The following is a 17,463-nucleotide window of genomic DNA, read 5'->3' on the forward strand; positions in this document are numbered from 1 at the left end:
TTAAGGGCCATTTACTGCTTGTAACAACAGAAAAGAGCTCTTTGCTATGCCTTTCCTAACACCTTTCAATTAGATCCTGTAGGAAAAGACAAAGTCACTGATTGTGCCAGGTATCTCAGTAGCCCAAAATTTCCATGTATGTTAGTAATAAACTTTATTATATTCTTATCTATAGTAATAATATATTAATACAGTGTATATACTTATCACAAATAATTCAACTTTTGACTTCTAAGTGGTTAAGGAAAATGCAAAGAGATTAGAAATGTTCATTTTTTTAAAAGAATATGAAAGACATACTATTGTGTACCACACTTTCAACTGATTTATCAATGCGTGTGTGTTTTCAATGGAGAAATCTTGTTACTATCAGCAGCCTTTGTCTTTTTGAACTGCTTTTGATAATATAAGGACAAAGTAGTTGGATCTGAGACTGTGCAAGGATTTATGACCAATCTTTATTTAAGCTTTATATCACCTCCATTTCCATGTGAATGGAGAATAATATTAACAGCTAATAGATATTGTTGTAAATAAACAACCTTCTAAGATGGAAATCTATAAATTGACTATAAAGAAGGAAATCCAGTCACCATTAAGTAAAGCCATTTTCTTTATGAAACAGATGTGAGAAAGGGAAAAAGATGACTTTTAAGACTCTATAAGCTGAATTCTAGTATGAAAAGTTAAAAAAATTTAAACCTTAAGAGGTTAGAATAACTGAATCCTGAGTAAGAATGGGGAAGAAATTTAGTTAATGATTTTTTTTTCCAAATCTGTTGTGATTTTCCCTTAATATTTTTCTGATCATAAGAATACTACAAGTTCAATATGGAAATTCAGATGAGTACAGAAAAACAGGCAGGGGGAAGGATCACGTACCAACCAGAAGCAAATATTTAGGAATATTAAGTTTATAGGTTTCTATTTAGAAATAGCTCCATATGCATTTTTCTCTATATTTTCCATAGCTGAAATCATGTTATGCATGAAAGTACCCTGCATTATTTATCATATCCATACCTGCCCATGCCCTTAAATAAACAAGCATACATTTTAATGGCTGCATATCATTCTGTTATGTGAGCATTCCATGATGTGCTGCGCTCCCTTACTGCTGAATATTTGAGATGTTTCTTCTTATTTACTAAATATATAAAATATTTCCAAGACCTGCTTTTGGCATAATATAATTACATTTTTGGATTATTTCCTTTGGATAGATTCCTCAATGCAGGATAAGAGTAACTGGAGCTAAAAGGATCTACTCATATATATGGCACTTTTTTTTTTCTTTTCCAGAACACTTTTATCATATTGCATTCCCAACAGCAATGTCTGAAAGTAAATTTTTGCCCCACTCTTACCAAACTAGGTATTAACATGGTTTTCTGTCTTTGTTAATTTGATAGGAAAAAAAAGGGTGGGGGGAGAGGAGTCTAAGTGTTGGTATTTTATTTTGAGTATTCATAAAGTGGGTAAATGCTGATTCAGCATTTATCTGGACATAGGGGAAAGCAATGAATGGATAAGGAAAAGTAGCGGGAATTGCAATACCAAGTAGTGGGGTTGAGTGGGATTGAGAACATCTGTCAACGTGGAAAACTGTTCATTTATGAGTAATAATTAAACTGCATTATTTGAGGGGATCTCCTGAGATTTCACTATGGGTTGGACCCCTATGAAAAACTCCTGACAGATGCCAGGTCACTGGATCTAATCTTAGTTTAACCTTAGAAGCACTGGTTTTGAGTGTTCTCATTTGCGAACAATTAACATAATTAAGGGGAAACATACTATATAATGTTCACTGCAAATCTTTAACTATAATAAGTAGATATTTTAATCATATTTTTCCAGTTACTTTTATGATATATGACAATAAATCTGAGCGATCCTGTCTCACTTTTTCTAAGTGAATAAAATATAAAGAGCACTGGAGTCCAAATTTTTATTCATAGTCTGGAGAAATTCATTAAAGTGCTGTCAACATATGGTAGATTTATGAGCTATTCCTAAGTGCTTTTTGGAGTTCTCTAATTACATAAAAGCATACCAATTGTATTGGTAAACCTTCACAATTTATGTCTGTTGATAAAGCCAAAATATTTTAGTTTCATTTGAAATGACAAGGTTTTACCTTTTCCCTTCATATTTTATATCAGGTATGATTTGAAAATTGAAAATACTTTTTTTTTCTAAATCGTGAACATCTACCTCATTCAGTGTCTCAACTACTACCATCTTCAATATGCCTGAGAAAAGGCTGAATGTATACCTTAACTGTCACGATGTCACACCAAAACATATTCATTTTACCAACATTTTGAAGTGTATCTGACACTAGTTCAGAATAAAAAGAGGGATTAAAGCTGAAATCACATGGCTGTCCTTATACATATATTAAAAGTTTTTGTTACATGTACTTACTGGACAATGAAAACCATTTTACTCTACTGAAGAGAGAGACTGAGGAATAAAAACATGGAGAAAGAAAATAATTTTTTCAATTTAATGAACTATATGAAAAATTCAAGGAGAGCTTTGTGTTTTGAGACAGCCTTAAGTGCAATGAATAATTTCAAATACAACTTGTGCAAAAATCTGTTATTAACTCATAAGCATTATGAGTGTGATTACGGCTTAGTTTTCATAAGTTAATTATTCTTTGTTGCTCAAGAAGTGGAAGATTTCCTGGGCTAGAAGGTTGCTGCTAGTTCCTTTTTTTTCTTTTTGAGACAGAGTCTCACTCTGTTGCCCAGGTTGGAATGCAGTGGCACGATCCTGGCTCACTGCAACCTCCGCCTCCCAGGTTCAAGCAATTCTCCTACCTCAGCCTCCTGAGTAGCTGGGATTGTGGGCGTGCATCACCATACCTGGCTAATTTTTTTATTTTTAGTAGAGATGGGGTTTCACCATATTGGCCAGGTTGGTCTCGAACTCTTGACCTCAGGTGATTTGCTCGCCTCGGCCTCCCCAAGTGCTGGGATTACAGGCGTGAGCCACTGTGCCCTCCAACTGCCAGTTCATTTTTATGAGATTTAGGTATTTAACTGATGAGCAAGTAAACAGAAGAGGAAGAAAAGTTGTGGTACCAACCCTGGCAACACTGTTTTTGGGAATAATATGTGGACAGGTTCATGTGTTTTGCTCCAGACAGCAGAGTCTAATCCCGTTTCTGTCATCTCCTATATGGCTAAGGATTAGCTTCTCAGAGCTTCAGTGTATCTACAATATGGAGATTATGTAATTACCCCAGTACTGATACTGTACTTGGCACACAATAAACCATAAAAAAAGTTTTATCACCACTGCTGCCTTCCTTCTCCTCTTCCTCATTCCAAAAGAAAGAAAGAAATAAACCATCAATACAGAACTCTTCAGTTCCTCTGTTTAGAATGTTATTTTCTCCAAATCTTCCATGGTTGACCCTTCTATGTCATTCAGACTGTGGCTCCGATTTGGCTTAAAGTAGTCCTCATCATCTCCCTTTCCCACCCTCTGTCACTTTATCCCATGGCTATATTTTCTTCAGAGCTCTTATTGCCATCTAAAATTATCCTGTGAACTTGTTGAACATTTTACCCCCTTACCATGTAAATTTCATGAAAGCAGAAACTTTGTCTAATTTGTTCACTGCTGAATCCTCCAGAGACTGGAACATGGCATGGAACATAATAGATGCTTAACACATTTGCTGAATAGAGGAGTGAATCATAAGGGACTAGACATGTCAAAAATTGGAAGCCTGGGCAACAGTGTGAGACTCTGTCTCAAAAAAAAAAAAAAAATTGGAAGCCTGACCAGATGATAGAGAGAAGTCTACTATAACTAGTTATTCAGGGCTCAATTCTAAGTTAGTATTATTCTAAGTCTAGTTATAAAGCATTCGATGGCAGAAACTCATAAATGCTGGCGTTGTTATTTGACTTAACAATTAAGCCTAAACTGTATTACACAGTGTTCTTTCTACCTGACTAGAGTAAGTACATGAGAGAAAACGAAAGAAGTCACTATTTAATAATCATAATACTAAGTTAGATCTAAGAACTGAAACACAAAAGTTAGCAGTAATTTATAAATTAGATCAACTGTGGGTATTGTTTTGTCAACTAAAAACAACAAAATATGATTACACAAGTAAATGCATCAACCTACTAAATGGTATTTATAAAACTAAGATGAAAATCTCTTCTGCATATCTTTTCTAACTCTAGCCTTCTACCTAATGGCAAGAATGAAAAACAAAAGTGTTTAGAACAAAGAGCCATGAAAAAAATTCTTCTGTTCTATGCCTATCCTATTAAAGCTCCTGAATTTCCTTGTTTTTGAAGGACCCTAGAATCTCTATCTGTACTACTTCAGAGGAATCGGATACTTCAAATTATTGTAAAATAAAGATCAATTGTTAAGTTAAAAACAAACATTGCTCTCAAGGCTTATGTTTATTTTAATATCAATTTAAATGAATTTTCAGCTAAATTATAAGACTGGAGCTGTTTGCTTTCAAATGCAAACGAATCGTGGCATACTCAGATATATAACCTCTCTTGGGAAAATATTTCATCATGTAGCAGAAGTGGACTCAGTTACTAAAATGGTTAACCCTATGATCTGTCAATGAACTATTTTCTAAAATGTTTTAAAGAAAAAAACTTTAAAAAGTACATAAACTATAAATCTACATCATAAAGTGATAACACAAGAAAGTTTGACAAATGAAATCTTTAGAAGACATCCTTTAGAAGGCACCTCATTCCCAGACCATAAAAATTTTTAACAAAAACAAATTTTTATGAATCAAATGATAGTTTCATACATTAAGGTAAGACTTAATTTACACAAGAAATCCAGGCCAGTGGCAGTGGCTCACGCCTATAGTCCTAGCACTTTGGGAGGCAGAGGCAGGAGGGTCACTTTAGGCCAGGAGTTCAAGACCAGTCTGGACAAAATGGTGACGACTTAAGTAATTAGCCAGGCATGGTGGTGTGCATATGTAGTCCCAGCTATCCAGAGAGCTGAGGCAGAAGGATTCCTTGAGCCCAGGAGTTCAAGGATGCAGGGAGCTATGATCATGCCACTGTGCTCCAGCCTGAGTGATAGAGAGACCCTCATTTCAGGAAAAAAAACAAAAACAAAAACAAAAAAACCCCAAAAAAACCCAATGACAAAAATCCAAAACAAATTCACAGCACCACAATCAAATTGTCTACATTTATCTATGCAGATAAAATTCCAGGAGTTATAGTTTAGAAGAAACAGCTCTGTACAGGTATAGTTGCATTAAAATCCAGCTAATTAGCTGATATGCATTTTGTTTACATTTCTACTGCCAACTCTAATCATCTGACTTACTTCTTAAGGCTCTAGAGTCATAATGTTTGTTCAACAATCACATATTTAAACTTCATTCTGCATGAATATTTCCCTCTGCTTTTTGTTTAAGCAGCAAGTTTTGTTCAGTACCTATTTTAGTATGGATTTATGAATTTTATAGAAAGCGTTTATATTTTAGCAGTATTAAAAATCAGTTCACTGGTGCTTAGATTTTTTAAAACAGCAATTTTTACATCTTATTATTTTTAAAATTGAAATACGTTGCATAGTCAGTGATAATAGATATCTGTCCCCTCCAAATCTCATCTTGAAATGTGCCCCCCTTCCCAGTGTTGGAGGTGAGGCCTAGTAGGTGATGTTTGGGTCATGGGGGCGGATCCCTCATGAATGTCTTGGTGCCCTCCCCTTGGTGATGAGTGAGTTCTTGCTCTGCGAGTTCACATGACATCTGGTTGTTTAGAGAGTATGACACCTCCCTTCTCTCTTGGTCCCTTCTCCCACCGTGTCACATGCCTGCTCCCCCACTGCCTTCTGCCATGAGTGGAAAGCTTCCTAAGGCTTCACGAGAAGCCAAGCAGATGCTGGAGCCATGCTTATACAGTCTGCAGAACCGTAAGTCAAATAAATCTCTCTTCTTTATAAATTACCCAGCCTCGGTATTCTTTTATAGCAATACAAAATGGATTGACACAGCCATGCAGAGAGACTGGCAAAATCCCCCCTTAACCACTCAATCTCATAATGTTATCTTAGATTATGACATCACTTAAAACTGCTCCATTACAAAAAAATTATAATTCATACATCCCACCATATAGCCTTAACTTTAAAAGCTTCCAATAACCTGTTATATTATGGCTACTACTCCTATTCTACTTCAGCTAAACCTCAAGCAATTCAACCAGTCCATTTTCTCTCTAACCACTACTTACCTGCCTTTTTCCTACTGCCTTATATTCACCTTGGACTGCATGGTCTATAAATTCAATAAATTTTGCCAGTACTTTAAAATCCATGCCTTTCTCTCTGTGTTACCTGGCTACCAAACCTCAACTAACACCAACTAACTGCCTTCTCCATGCTCGTACCTAAAGTGTTGATCACTGTTGGAAAAAGTATTATACACTTATGAGGATTGAGGCTACCATCGATTCATGGCTATCAGCCTAGATACTGTCCAGGACCTCTACCATGTTTCTGTAGTCAGCCCTTCAGAATGACAATTTTAAACTGTACACATTCACATCAAACATCTCTCCTCTCCCTGAGTCTCAGCAGAAATCCTTGTCTTGTACTTAACAGGATCCACCAGAGAATAATTATCTCATTTATTTGCCACCAAGTCTAACAAGTTACCTACTTATATTCCTACCTTCTCCCCCACTTTCTTATATTGCAAAGGATGCCTCCCCAAAGGCCATCTGTTTTCATGAATGCCACCTTCCCTAACTGCTTAAAGACCCTGAACGAATCTTAATTTCCTTACCATCTTCTCTTTTTCAATCAAAAACAATTTGGATTCTATCCTATTACTCTACCAGAAGAACCCTGCACAAAGTCATCCATGACCTCTATGTTGTAAGATGCTAAAGAGTCCGTATACAACTTCTAGCAGCAGTATTTGACACAATTGAACATCTCAGTTTTCAAAATACTATTTTCTCTTGGACTCTGTGATGTCAAATTCTACTAGTTTCCCTCCTACTTCTCAGACCATGACTTCTCAGTCTCCTTTTCTAGCTCTTTCTTCTTATTAATGCTTAAATATTAAGGCCTATTGCCCTGGACAACCTTATTCCTGTCCATTCCTTCAATTATCATTTAGTTGTTGATGACTCATAGGTTCAGGCCTATCGATACCTTATCTTCTGTGCTTGAGATCTCTAATGTCTAGCTGCTATTCAGTAGCCTGGAGCCAGAATGCCCAAGTTTGAAGCCTACCTCTGCTACTTTGCATGTTCTTGGGCAGAGAACACTCTGCCTCTGTTTCTTCCTCCATAAAATGAGAATAAAAACAGTTCCTACTCCTACTTTATAGGGTTGTTGTGAAATTAATATTAGAATTAACATTTGTCAATGGGGACTATGTTTCTCTTATTCACTTGTTTCTGTAGCACCAACTGCAGTGCCTCAAAGCAGGTATTCAATAAGCATCTGCTGATTCACTTAATGAATGAAATTACCAGATGGTAAATTATCACAATTCTCAGGCATTTTCTGCTAGCCCTATTAAATTTTAAATTCCTCGCTACAGCTATCTTACATACCCTTCTAAAGGAGATCACAATTTCAAAGAAAAATAATTTGCAAGAACATTCCTGGAAAAAACAACTTTTGTTGAAAAACATTCACTCATAGGCAAAAATCTGTGTTAGAAATCCATGTCAATATGACTCAGGCAATAAAAATGATTTGATGTACTGGTTTCAACAGTCATTATGAATTATAAAGTGATTCAACATAAATCAAAATATAACGTATTACCTCATCTCTTTCATTAGGCTTTTGAAAAATGAGAAGTGACTGACCTAGTGAGCACTTAAATCAAAGAAAAAGTGGTGGAAGGAAAAGCACCAGGTCTTCAACATCCAGGCAACACAGCAGGCCGCTGCCAAATAGCAACTGGCTCCCATCACAGACAACAGCAGTGGTGGTATAGAGGGCAGTATATGTCTGTCTGTCAACTTTACTGTTTCAAATCTGGAAGGCTGGGGAGAAGCCTACAAAGTAGAAGGTATTTCCAGGAGAGGGAAAACTTTGTAAACAAGTGCTTTTTACTTGAAAATTTAGTGAAGATGTGTATTAGTGAAGATTCGTATCCCAAATCATATTCGTCACCCTTACTACTTTGGTGCCACTTTATGGAAGGCGTTTTCCAGTGAGACTGGCTGGCTCCAGTGTGGGGACTCTTGAAAAAGTTATCTTCTCAGTAATTCTTATCTTCTGCTACTCTGGGCAGTCGAGAGGGCTACACAGTCTAACCCAAGCCAGCGGTTGCTGTGGTGGTCATGAATGCTGTTCATCACCTCCTCTTCACCCCTTTAAGTTACAGTGGCCCTATGACTTGCTCTGGCCAATGAAATGTAAGCTGAAGTAACATGGGTCTTTCAGACAGGTGCATTCAAAGCCAGTGTGGGATTTGCCAGAATCTCTTTTGTCACCACTCCCTCTTCCCCATGACAACTGGAAATGACCTAGATGGCAGCTGCCCCAGCAGGTTGGACTCTGAAGGAAAGATGATGAGAAGCAGAGTCAAGGTAGAACATACTGTCTTAATCCATTGAGATTTCAGGCTGTTGCTGAATGATAACACAGGTCTATTTCTCAATGATGTGAATTTGTAGTTTGCTGCTATGTGTAGGGAATTATGCTAAAGTACAAGGAATAAAAACATTCCATTAAAAAAACAACTGAATTTGGCCAGGCACGGTGGCTGATGCCTGTAATCCCAGCATTTTGGGAGGCCGAGGCGGTTGGATCATGAGGTCAAAGATCAAGACCAGCCTGACCAACACGGTAAAACCCTGTCTCTGCTAAAAATACAACAACAACAAAAAAATTAGCCAGGCATGGTGGCGGGAGCCTGTAATCCCAGCTACTCAGGAGGCTGAGGCAGGAGAATTGCTTGAACCTGAGAGGAGGAGGTTGCAGTGAAGTGAGCCAAGATCGCACCACTGCACTCCAGCCTGGGCGGCAGAGCAAGACTCCGTCTCAGAAAACAAACAAACAAAACAAAACAAAACAAACAAACAAAAACAACTGAATTTTCTGACTTTCCCTTTCCGTTAGGTTTCAAGCACTCACTTGGCAATGAGATCAAGGGGTAGGCCCGCTTCTACCATTTACGTATTAAGTATAAATAAGTTTTAGTGCTGGGATTACTAGTGAAATGTAGAAATGAGCTCATGAATTGTGGAGATAACATTTTTACAGCTTATAAAACTATGCTTTCAAAAACAATTATCAGTGCAAGATAGGGCTTATGCAGAGGGACAAATAGAACAAATCTGAGTTAAGGGGTAGGTATGATTTCTGTAATTCACTCTAGGACAAGAAAAAGTAGTAATTTCTTTTGACTAAAATATGTGTTGTTTTTGAATCAACTCTGTACTTTTAAAGTGCAAATTAAATTTACCAATCATAATGGAATAGTCAATGTGTAACAGCTATAACTCATTAACCATGGAAATTTAATTATAAACATAATAAGTAAAATTACAATTCTCTGTTTTACTGAATTAAACTTTTAAATGAAAATATTAGCTATTCAGTATTTTACATTCCTTTCTTATAAAAATTTCAATAATGCCAAATAGTAAATTAATATTTAAAATATATGTAAGGCTAAATCTAAACCTCTAAGAAATTATAGGGCCAAACACATTAATATACAATAATTACATAATTATATAATTACATTAATATAACAATCAGTATCACCTGATAATTAAAATTGTTCCTTTCTAGGAAATTGGCATAAATGTGTCATTAAGTTTTAGTTAGATAGTTTCCTCAAATTAAGGACCATATATATATACCTTGTAGAATCACTTTCACATTTACTTTTTATAGTTTCTCCTTAGGTTTATAATTTCAGAATGCTCTATCTCAAATCTACTTTAAATGTCTACATTTACATAAAGTACATAAGGTACATTTAAATACAGTAGCTCATTTATGACTAAATGAGTCATAAATACAGTAGCTCATTTATGATTCAACTCATTTATGAGCTACTGTATTTAGTAATGATATAATTTAGAAATAATTATATCATTATTTATTTGTAATATAATTTACAAAATACTATTTGTAATATAATTTACAAATAGTTTCCAGCTGATTTTGAAAACTTTCTTTTTCAGAGAATCAGCATGTACAGAACAGATAAAAAGGAAGATGTTTTGCTAGCTGGGGTGGTTGGAGGTGGAGCCACAGAGGCTGTATGTGGTTAGAGATCATGCATATTGTCAATCACCTTACTACATCACATTTTCTCCTTCCAATCTCTTACCCCAAGCCTTCCAGGCCAGTTGCTTATTTATATTATCCATGTACAGATTTTACTTTAAAAGTCACTGGAAGAATTTTCTGTTGGGGTTTTAAAAAGTGAAGGTCACAGAAAACCTGTTGAAGAGTTTTAGTCAGTGAACATTTACTAAATGTTTTCTAGTGCCAGGCATACAGTGCTAAGCACGAGGATATGAAAACAGCAGAAATGTCATTTTTATTTTTGAGTTGTACAAATCCTACTGGGGAAAAGGAAGTGAGGAGGTGAGAAGGTTCACAGAGCCATAAACAATGAACTATAATAGCAGTGTATGCAGAGAATGCAGGAAAGGAAGAGAAGGGGGAGGGGTGGGGTGTCTTAGTGTTGTGCAACCAGGGAGGGCCTCAGAAGGGCTGTATCTATCTTGAAAGGTGGAAGAAGCAGGGTGAAAGCCATTCCAGGTAGAGGGAATGCAGATATAAGAAGTACTCAGATGTGCTTGGTGTGTTTTTTGGAAGAAAAAGGGTCTGTTATACAGTGGAAGATGCATGAGGATGGTTATGAAGGAAACCAAAAAAGGTAGGCTGAGGCTGAATTACAAAGGCTTTGTAGGCTGAATCAAAACAATTCACCTTTTAAGGCCACATGGACCAGTGGTGGTTTGCAAGAAGACTGTGTGGAGTGATGACGACTTTCCTTAGTGCTACAGTGGGGGAGAGACTAAAGAGGGGAGATGTTGGCAGTATGAAGGTCAGTTGGATGAACATCACTGTCAGTTTTCTCCCTGTGTGCTCGCCTGTCATTCCAACAACAAAACTGACCAACCAGAACATCAACTTTTTTCTTACAGGTCTCATCAAGTTTTCCAGTTTTGGTTTACGAGCTACATTTAATCAGTAAAATGTAAGCTCCACAAAGCCAGGGACTGGGGGCTATTTTATCTTAGGCATATCTCGAGGCCATGGGTAGTGTCTGACACGTAGTTGACACTCATCCAATACCTGCTGAAGAGATACATGATTTCTTCCAAATAGTGATTGTGATCTGCAGCATATCTCTCACGGCTTTATCCCAATCACTACCCAATCTGATAAGCACCATTTCCATGAGCTGCTCTGTACAGGTGAGGACACTATACAAAAACATGCCTAGAAGAGTCTTCCTGCTGAGGGGGCCACTCAAACTCACGGTCATCAAAACTTTCTGTCTCTTAATAAGTGAACAACATGGTTCTTACTGCTCTCAAGGTTTTTCCCAGAAGACTGTCTCAATAAGGATGCTGTTGAGAAGGGGCAGAGAAAACTTTATCAGCTTCTCTTTCATTTTGCAATCTATTTATATTCTTATTTTTGTTATATATTTCTGCTTTTTTTCCCTAAATTAATGAAATATAGACTTAACCACATATTTACCTTTTCTTAATGCAGACCTTTGGAGATACGTATTTTTTTTAAGTATAACTCTGGCTGCTTTCCACCAAATTTAATGTGATGCTTATACTGTAGTTGTTAAGTAGTCTAATATTATATACTCATTCCTTGATCTAGTTATTTGAGAGATTTTTAAATTTTCAAGTAGGCATACCATTTTAAATATGTGTACATTTCTAATGTTATATTTTGATTGGAGGTATGATGTACATATTTTCCTAAAATTTTCATTGTCTATAGCATATGAAAAATATTGTAAATAATTTAAGTACTGCATTAGTCTGTTTTGTGTTGCTATAAAGGAATACCCAAGGCTGGGTGATGTATAAAGAAAAGAGGTTTATTTTGGCTCATGGTTCTGCAGATGGTATAAGCAGCACAATATCAGCATCTGCTTCTGGTGGGGCCCTCAGGAAACCTACAATCATGGCAGAAGGTGAAGGGGGAGCAGGTGTCACACATGGCCAGAGGGGCAGCAAGAGAGACAGGGGAAAGGGAAAGAAGGTAGCAGACTTTTTTTTTTTTTTTGTTAAAGTAGAGACTGAGTCTGGCTTTTGTTGCCTGGGCTTCTCTCAAATTCCTGAGGCTCAAGTGATCCCCCTGCCTCAGTCTCCCCAAGTGTTGGGATTACAGGCATGAGCCACCGTGTCCAGCCAGATTCTTTTTAACAACCAGACCTTGCGGTAACAGAGTGAGAACTCACTCATTACCCTGGAGGAAGGCACCAAGCCATTCATAAGGGACCTGGCCCCATGACCCAAACATCTCTCATGAGACCCCATCTTTAACACTGGGGATCACACTTCAGTATGAGATTTGGAGGGGACATACATCCAAACTGTATCAATTACCTACTTTTCAATTTCACTGTACCACTATTTCAATTCTTCCTTTTAACTGTATTGCACAGCTCTGTTATTTCTTCATTGTATGGGATTAACATTTATTTTTATTTTAAGGTATTATGACCACTGTTTTCAATTCCGGCCTTTTTATTTTTTTCCCCAGTTAGGCCTTTTGTTGATATCTCTGCTTTCTGGATTTACATCTACCGAATTAGAGATCATAATTAAAATTCTTTCCATATATAAGAGAGCAGGATAAATCTAAACTCAATTTTCATAATTTAGAATTTAGGCAGGATTTGGGAAGGTGCTAATGTATTTCTGGTGGATCCAAATGTATTGCCGGATTTTTCTTGTTTATACCACGTATTTCTGCCTTTTATGGAAAATTCAACATAGCAATATATGTGGGTTATTTTATGATATCAAATTTTTTGTATTCATAAGGCAAAACCAGATTGCTGTTAATTCTCTTCCCTTCTTTGCTCTGATCACTAGGAAACCTGAAGATACATTTCCGTACAAAGCCCAGATGATTTACAAACTGGCAAAATGCACTGCTATGTGCTAACCTTACCTGAAACTTTAATACGCCCTAACTTTATTCTCTGTTTTTCCACAGCTCTGATTGAATCATACCTATTTTCCGGCACACTGATTTTTTTGCAGAATGAGGCAGGAAACAGTCTGGGAGATTACTCACTTTCTAATGAATTGTGGCAGACATTGAGTTTGAAAGGTAACCAATCATATATCCTAATTTTCTTTTCTCTTTTTTTTTTTTTTTGAGATGGAGTCTCGCTCTGTCCCCAGGCTGGAGTGCAGTGGCGCAATATCGGCTCACTGCAAGCTCCGCCTCCCGGGTTTACGCCATTCTCCTGCCTCAGCCTCCTGAGTAGCTGGGACTACAGGCGCGTGCCACTACGCCAGGCTAATTTTTTGTATTTTTAGTAGAGACGGGGTTGCTCCGTGTTAGCCAGGATGGTCTCCATCTCCTGATCTTGTGATCCACCCGCCTCGGCCTCCCAAAGTGCTGGGATTACAGGTGTGAGCCACCGCGCCCGGCCCATATATCCTTATTTTCCAGAGAATTTCTAAACATTTTTATGATTATCCATAAAACAAACTCTAAAAAATCGATTTCTAACTCCCAAATACTCCAAATATCTTAACCCTATTATGAAAAAGCAAATACATCTTCCCACCAGTAAACATTCTCAATCTTATCTCTCTCCTCTCTACTCCACAATCCTACTCCCCTCCGTGTTTCCTCCTTGTTAGTCTTAAAATTTGGCAGTATTATACTTATTGAGTAAATATCTCTCAGCAATATTTTGTACTGGTGTTTGCAGCAGTGGATAACTTTTAGGGGGAATCTGAAGAAAAATCCTTTTGCTGCCTTCAAAATGAAAGGTTATCATAGTAAACTCATCTACTGTAAAAATCCATTCTGTCTCTTTTACCATTCTTGGATACGATGTCTCCCTCACCTTTTTTCTTTGAAAGCTAGTTCTTAATCATTTTGGCTTCCAGGAGTTGGCTATTGTTTTTCTATTTTACACACTTAAGTTGTACTGGCAGAATGTTTTCTTTGAGGATTAAATACTCTGGTCTATTCTAAATGTCGTCTCTTAGCTTACAAAACAGTTTTGCAAATCAGATTACATTTTTTCAGATATCTTATTAACTTGTCAGTTTCCATGTGGCTTGTCTATTTCCTCTGCCATATTTATATTCACCACAGTGGGTGAAATCTTATTGTTGGCTCCTACCCATCCTACCTCCCTACCCTTCTCACAGGGCCTCAATTTCCTGTTCAGGAATTATCTATACTTCCTTATATTACTCAGTCTTCACGGGATATGAATCCCGTGAACTTTGCACAAGACTTCTATCATATCCCTTTTCATTCTCCAAGATCCCCAAAGAGGCTGAATGTAACTGAAACTTTCACAATTAGTTTCTTTCTCCAGGGACTTTGTGTCTTGAGTAGACTAACAGAAGGGTGGAAGAAACAGTCACGTTACTAATTGCAGGGTGTCCCAGGGTGATAATACAGCTATAGAGATCCCCTATGCCAACTTGACACTTTTTGTTCCAAGTTGCTCTTCAGCCCTCTCTCTGATTCTGTAACATCTCTATGTCCTATTACATTTGCTTTCTGCTCAATATAGCTATTGGTTTCCGTTGTAAAAGAATGTTATGTGGTATATTCACATAGTTCTTTTCTACATGTGTCACCTTCTCTTGCAATGTCATATTTTACATGTTTTTGCACTTGTCAATGTCAATATCATCTTTGCTTTACTCTTATTCTGTAGTAGCATTTCCAAAAATTGTTCTGAAAAATAATTATAATTTACCGTTAGCAGATGTCACTTCATTTTTTTTTTTTTTAAATAAAGGAAGGCTATTGTTAAGTAAGTGTGGAAAATGCAAGGATAAATAAAAGTTAATTCGCTTTTTTTGTGCATTCTAAATTTCCAAGAAAGAATACAGGATGTAGCTCTTCCCAAACATATTTTTAGTATCTACACAGATACAGATTTATCCTGCCATATCAAAAGAAACTAGTGGTCTTTAGAACATATTTTGGGTAATCATATTCTAGATCCTGCTATATTTACCATCTCCAGTGAGAATTTTAGTTCCCTTCCAGCTTATAATAGAGCAGTGCTACCTTTTAAATTTATTTTTAATACTGATCCTTCCTATTTAATATTCATCTTATCTCCATCCTATCTGTTTGTAATTCTCGTGGTTGAGTTTCTTACATAACATTTGAAAATACTGAGGATTGACTTTTTTATGGTGCTACAAAATATTTTAACTGAGCTAGGAGGTTTCAAATTTTTGAATATGCGCCTGTAATCAAAGTTTACTACAGGTACTTCATGTTTCTATTAGTTTTTCGATAGCTTAGACTTCTGCTGGGATTCTTAACTATTGTTCAGTGTTTCTAACTGTAACTTTCCTGAAACACGTGTCACAAATCAGTGGTACTTCTTCTCCTGCTTTTGCAATATAAATTTAAGAATCTTGAGCTGATATCAATGTGGGGTCTATCTACTTCTGATGGTGATTTGTTCTTAAAATACTCCTGAGCCTCAGTGATGAAATCAGAATGTCAAATTATGGTGGTTTAAAAGTCTTCCTACGAGATACACAGAAAGATGAATTGTCCTAGACACCTTAGTAAATTGTCTGATCTACATAAAAAGTGTGTCGTATAAAACTTTGTCAACTATTTAAAACCAACTTATTCATAATTTGCTATGTTGGTGTTTTATTACATGAATGCTCATTTAAAAACATTTTGATAAGAATACAAATAGCTCAAGAACAGACCTGGGGTAAAATAAATTTTCTGGATCACATTCCTAATGGCCAATTCCCCTGAATGCATTCATCAAATGAAAATCAATTGTCAGGGACTAAGTAATTGGGAGAAATAGGTAAGTGATGATGTTAAAACAATCCAGTATTAATCACTTCTCACCTGCCAACACCACTTCAGAGAATAAATATTTATTGATTATAGCAATATTATTCAAAATAAAAAGATACTGAAAATAATCTAATTGTCCAACGTTTAGAAACTATAAGAAAAAACATGCTAAGAATATGGGTCCCTATAACTAAAGCACTCTACAGATACAAAAATGAAAGAAGAAAATCTTAAATTTTTATCATAAAAATAAAAATACAAAAAACCTACATGTAATAAAAACATGTTTGTATAGTGATGAGGACAAAGCAGACTGAAAGAATAGTTATTTGCAATGGAAGTGTTCTTTGTAGCCATTTGTTTACTAAAGTTCACTGTACAGAATTAAAAAATATCCTTACAAAGTTTTAGGCAAATTATTTTATCTATAGGCAAACTATAATATGTGGGTATTATAATTATATATATATACACATCAAGTATACACATATATAGAAACACATTTATATATGTAAACTTAAAACACTGAGTGAAAAAGTATCCTAATCAAATATGATGTATATTTAGAATAAATACGTATGTGTTTTTCTTTGTATGCTCTATTATCCTAATTGAGCCCAGACACAAAAGGATGCAATCCTTGTTTCCTCCAAATTGTCTCACCTCCACAAAAATCATGGAAGAAGTTAAAACCAAGGTCATCTTAGTATATCATATCCAAAGCAATGAGAACATCCTGGCATTGGATACTCAAGGACAAGTATTCTAAAAGCAGAAACCTGTTAACTAAAATAACATTAGTTAATTTTAAACATAAGTTTTTAAAAATATAGTGTTCTGGGGTATTTTGGTTTGGGCTTAATCCTTAGTATACCCTAAACTGAACTGAACAAATGAAGTTATTTGGTAGTGGAAAAATCGAAAAAAGGGAGGAAGAGGCATAATGCACCAGGGGATCACATTACCCTGGCTGAGAAGGTAACAGAGTCCACAATGAACAACATTTAACACTAAAACAGGAGAGATACAGAGGATTACAGAAGTCATCTATTTACTTTGGAAAGATCTAAGGTAGAATAAAATCTAAACAGAAAGGAAATGTAAGATTGTGAGGGTTGTATGTTGTGGTTAAGAAAGTGCTTGAGACACACAAACAAAGTCAAGCAGCTTTTCTCATTAAACATTTATTGCTCTGCTTAAATCTGTTTGAAGGAGCATAGCAATACATGAAATACTGCATTGGGTAAGATCTACTCTTTCCCCAGTTGGAATGCTGAGGCTAACTCAAATCTGATTGACGTGCAACTGAAGTATGTGACAGTTTTTCCATAATGTCAGCATTTAACACTGTCAACATTAAAGATGAGGCCCATTCCAACAACCCTTAGTGGACACTTACGATATTCATAAAGT

At 36.2% G+C, this 17,463-nt stretch overlaps 1 protein-coding gene across 1 annotated transcript in view; it reads right to left on the bottom strand.

Moving 5' to 3' along the window:
- Positions 1-17,463, bottom strand: part of LOC105465511 (mannosidase alpha class 1A member 1) — a 171,386-nt gene that overhangs the window by 93,919 nt on the left and 60,004 nt on the right. The gene's annotated exons all lie outside the window — the stretch shown is intronic.

This window comes from Macaca nemestrina, chromosome 5 (assembly GCF_043159975.1).
Source record: "Macaca nemestrina isolate mMacNem1 chromosome 5, mMacNem.hap1, whole genome shotgun sequence".
Lineage (NCBI taxonomy): Eukaryota > Metazoa > Chordata > Mammalia > Primates > Cercopithecidae > Macaca > Macaca nemestrina.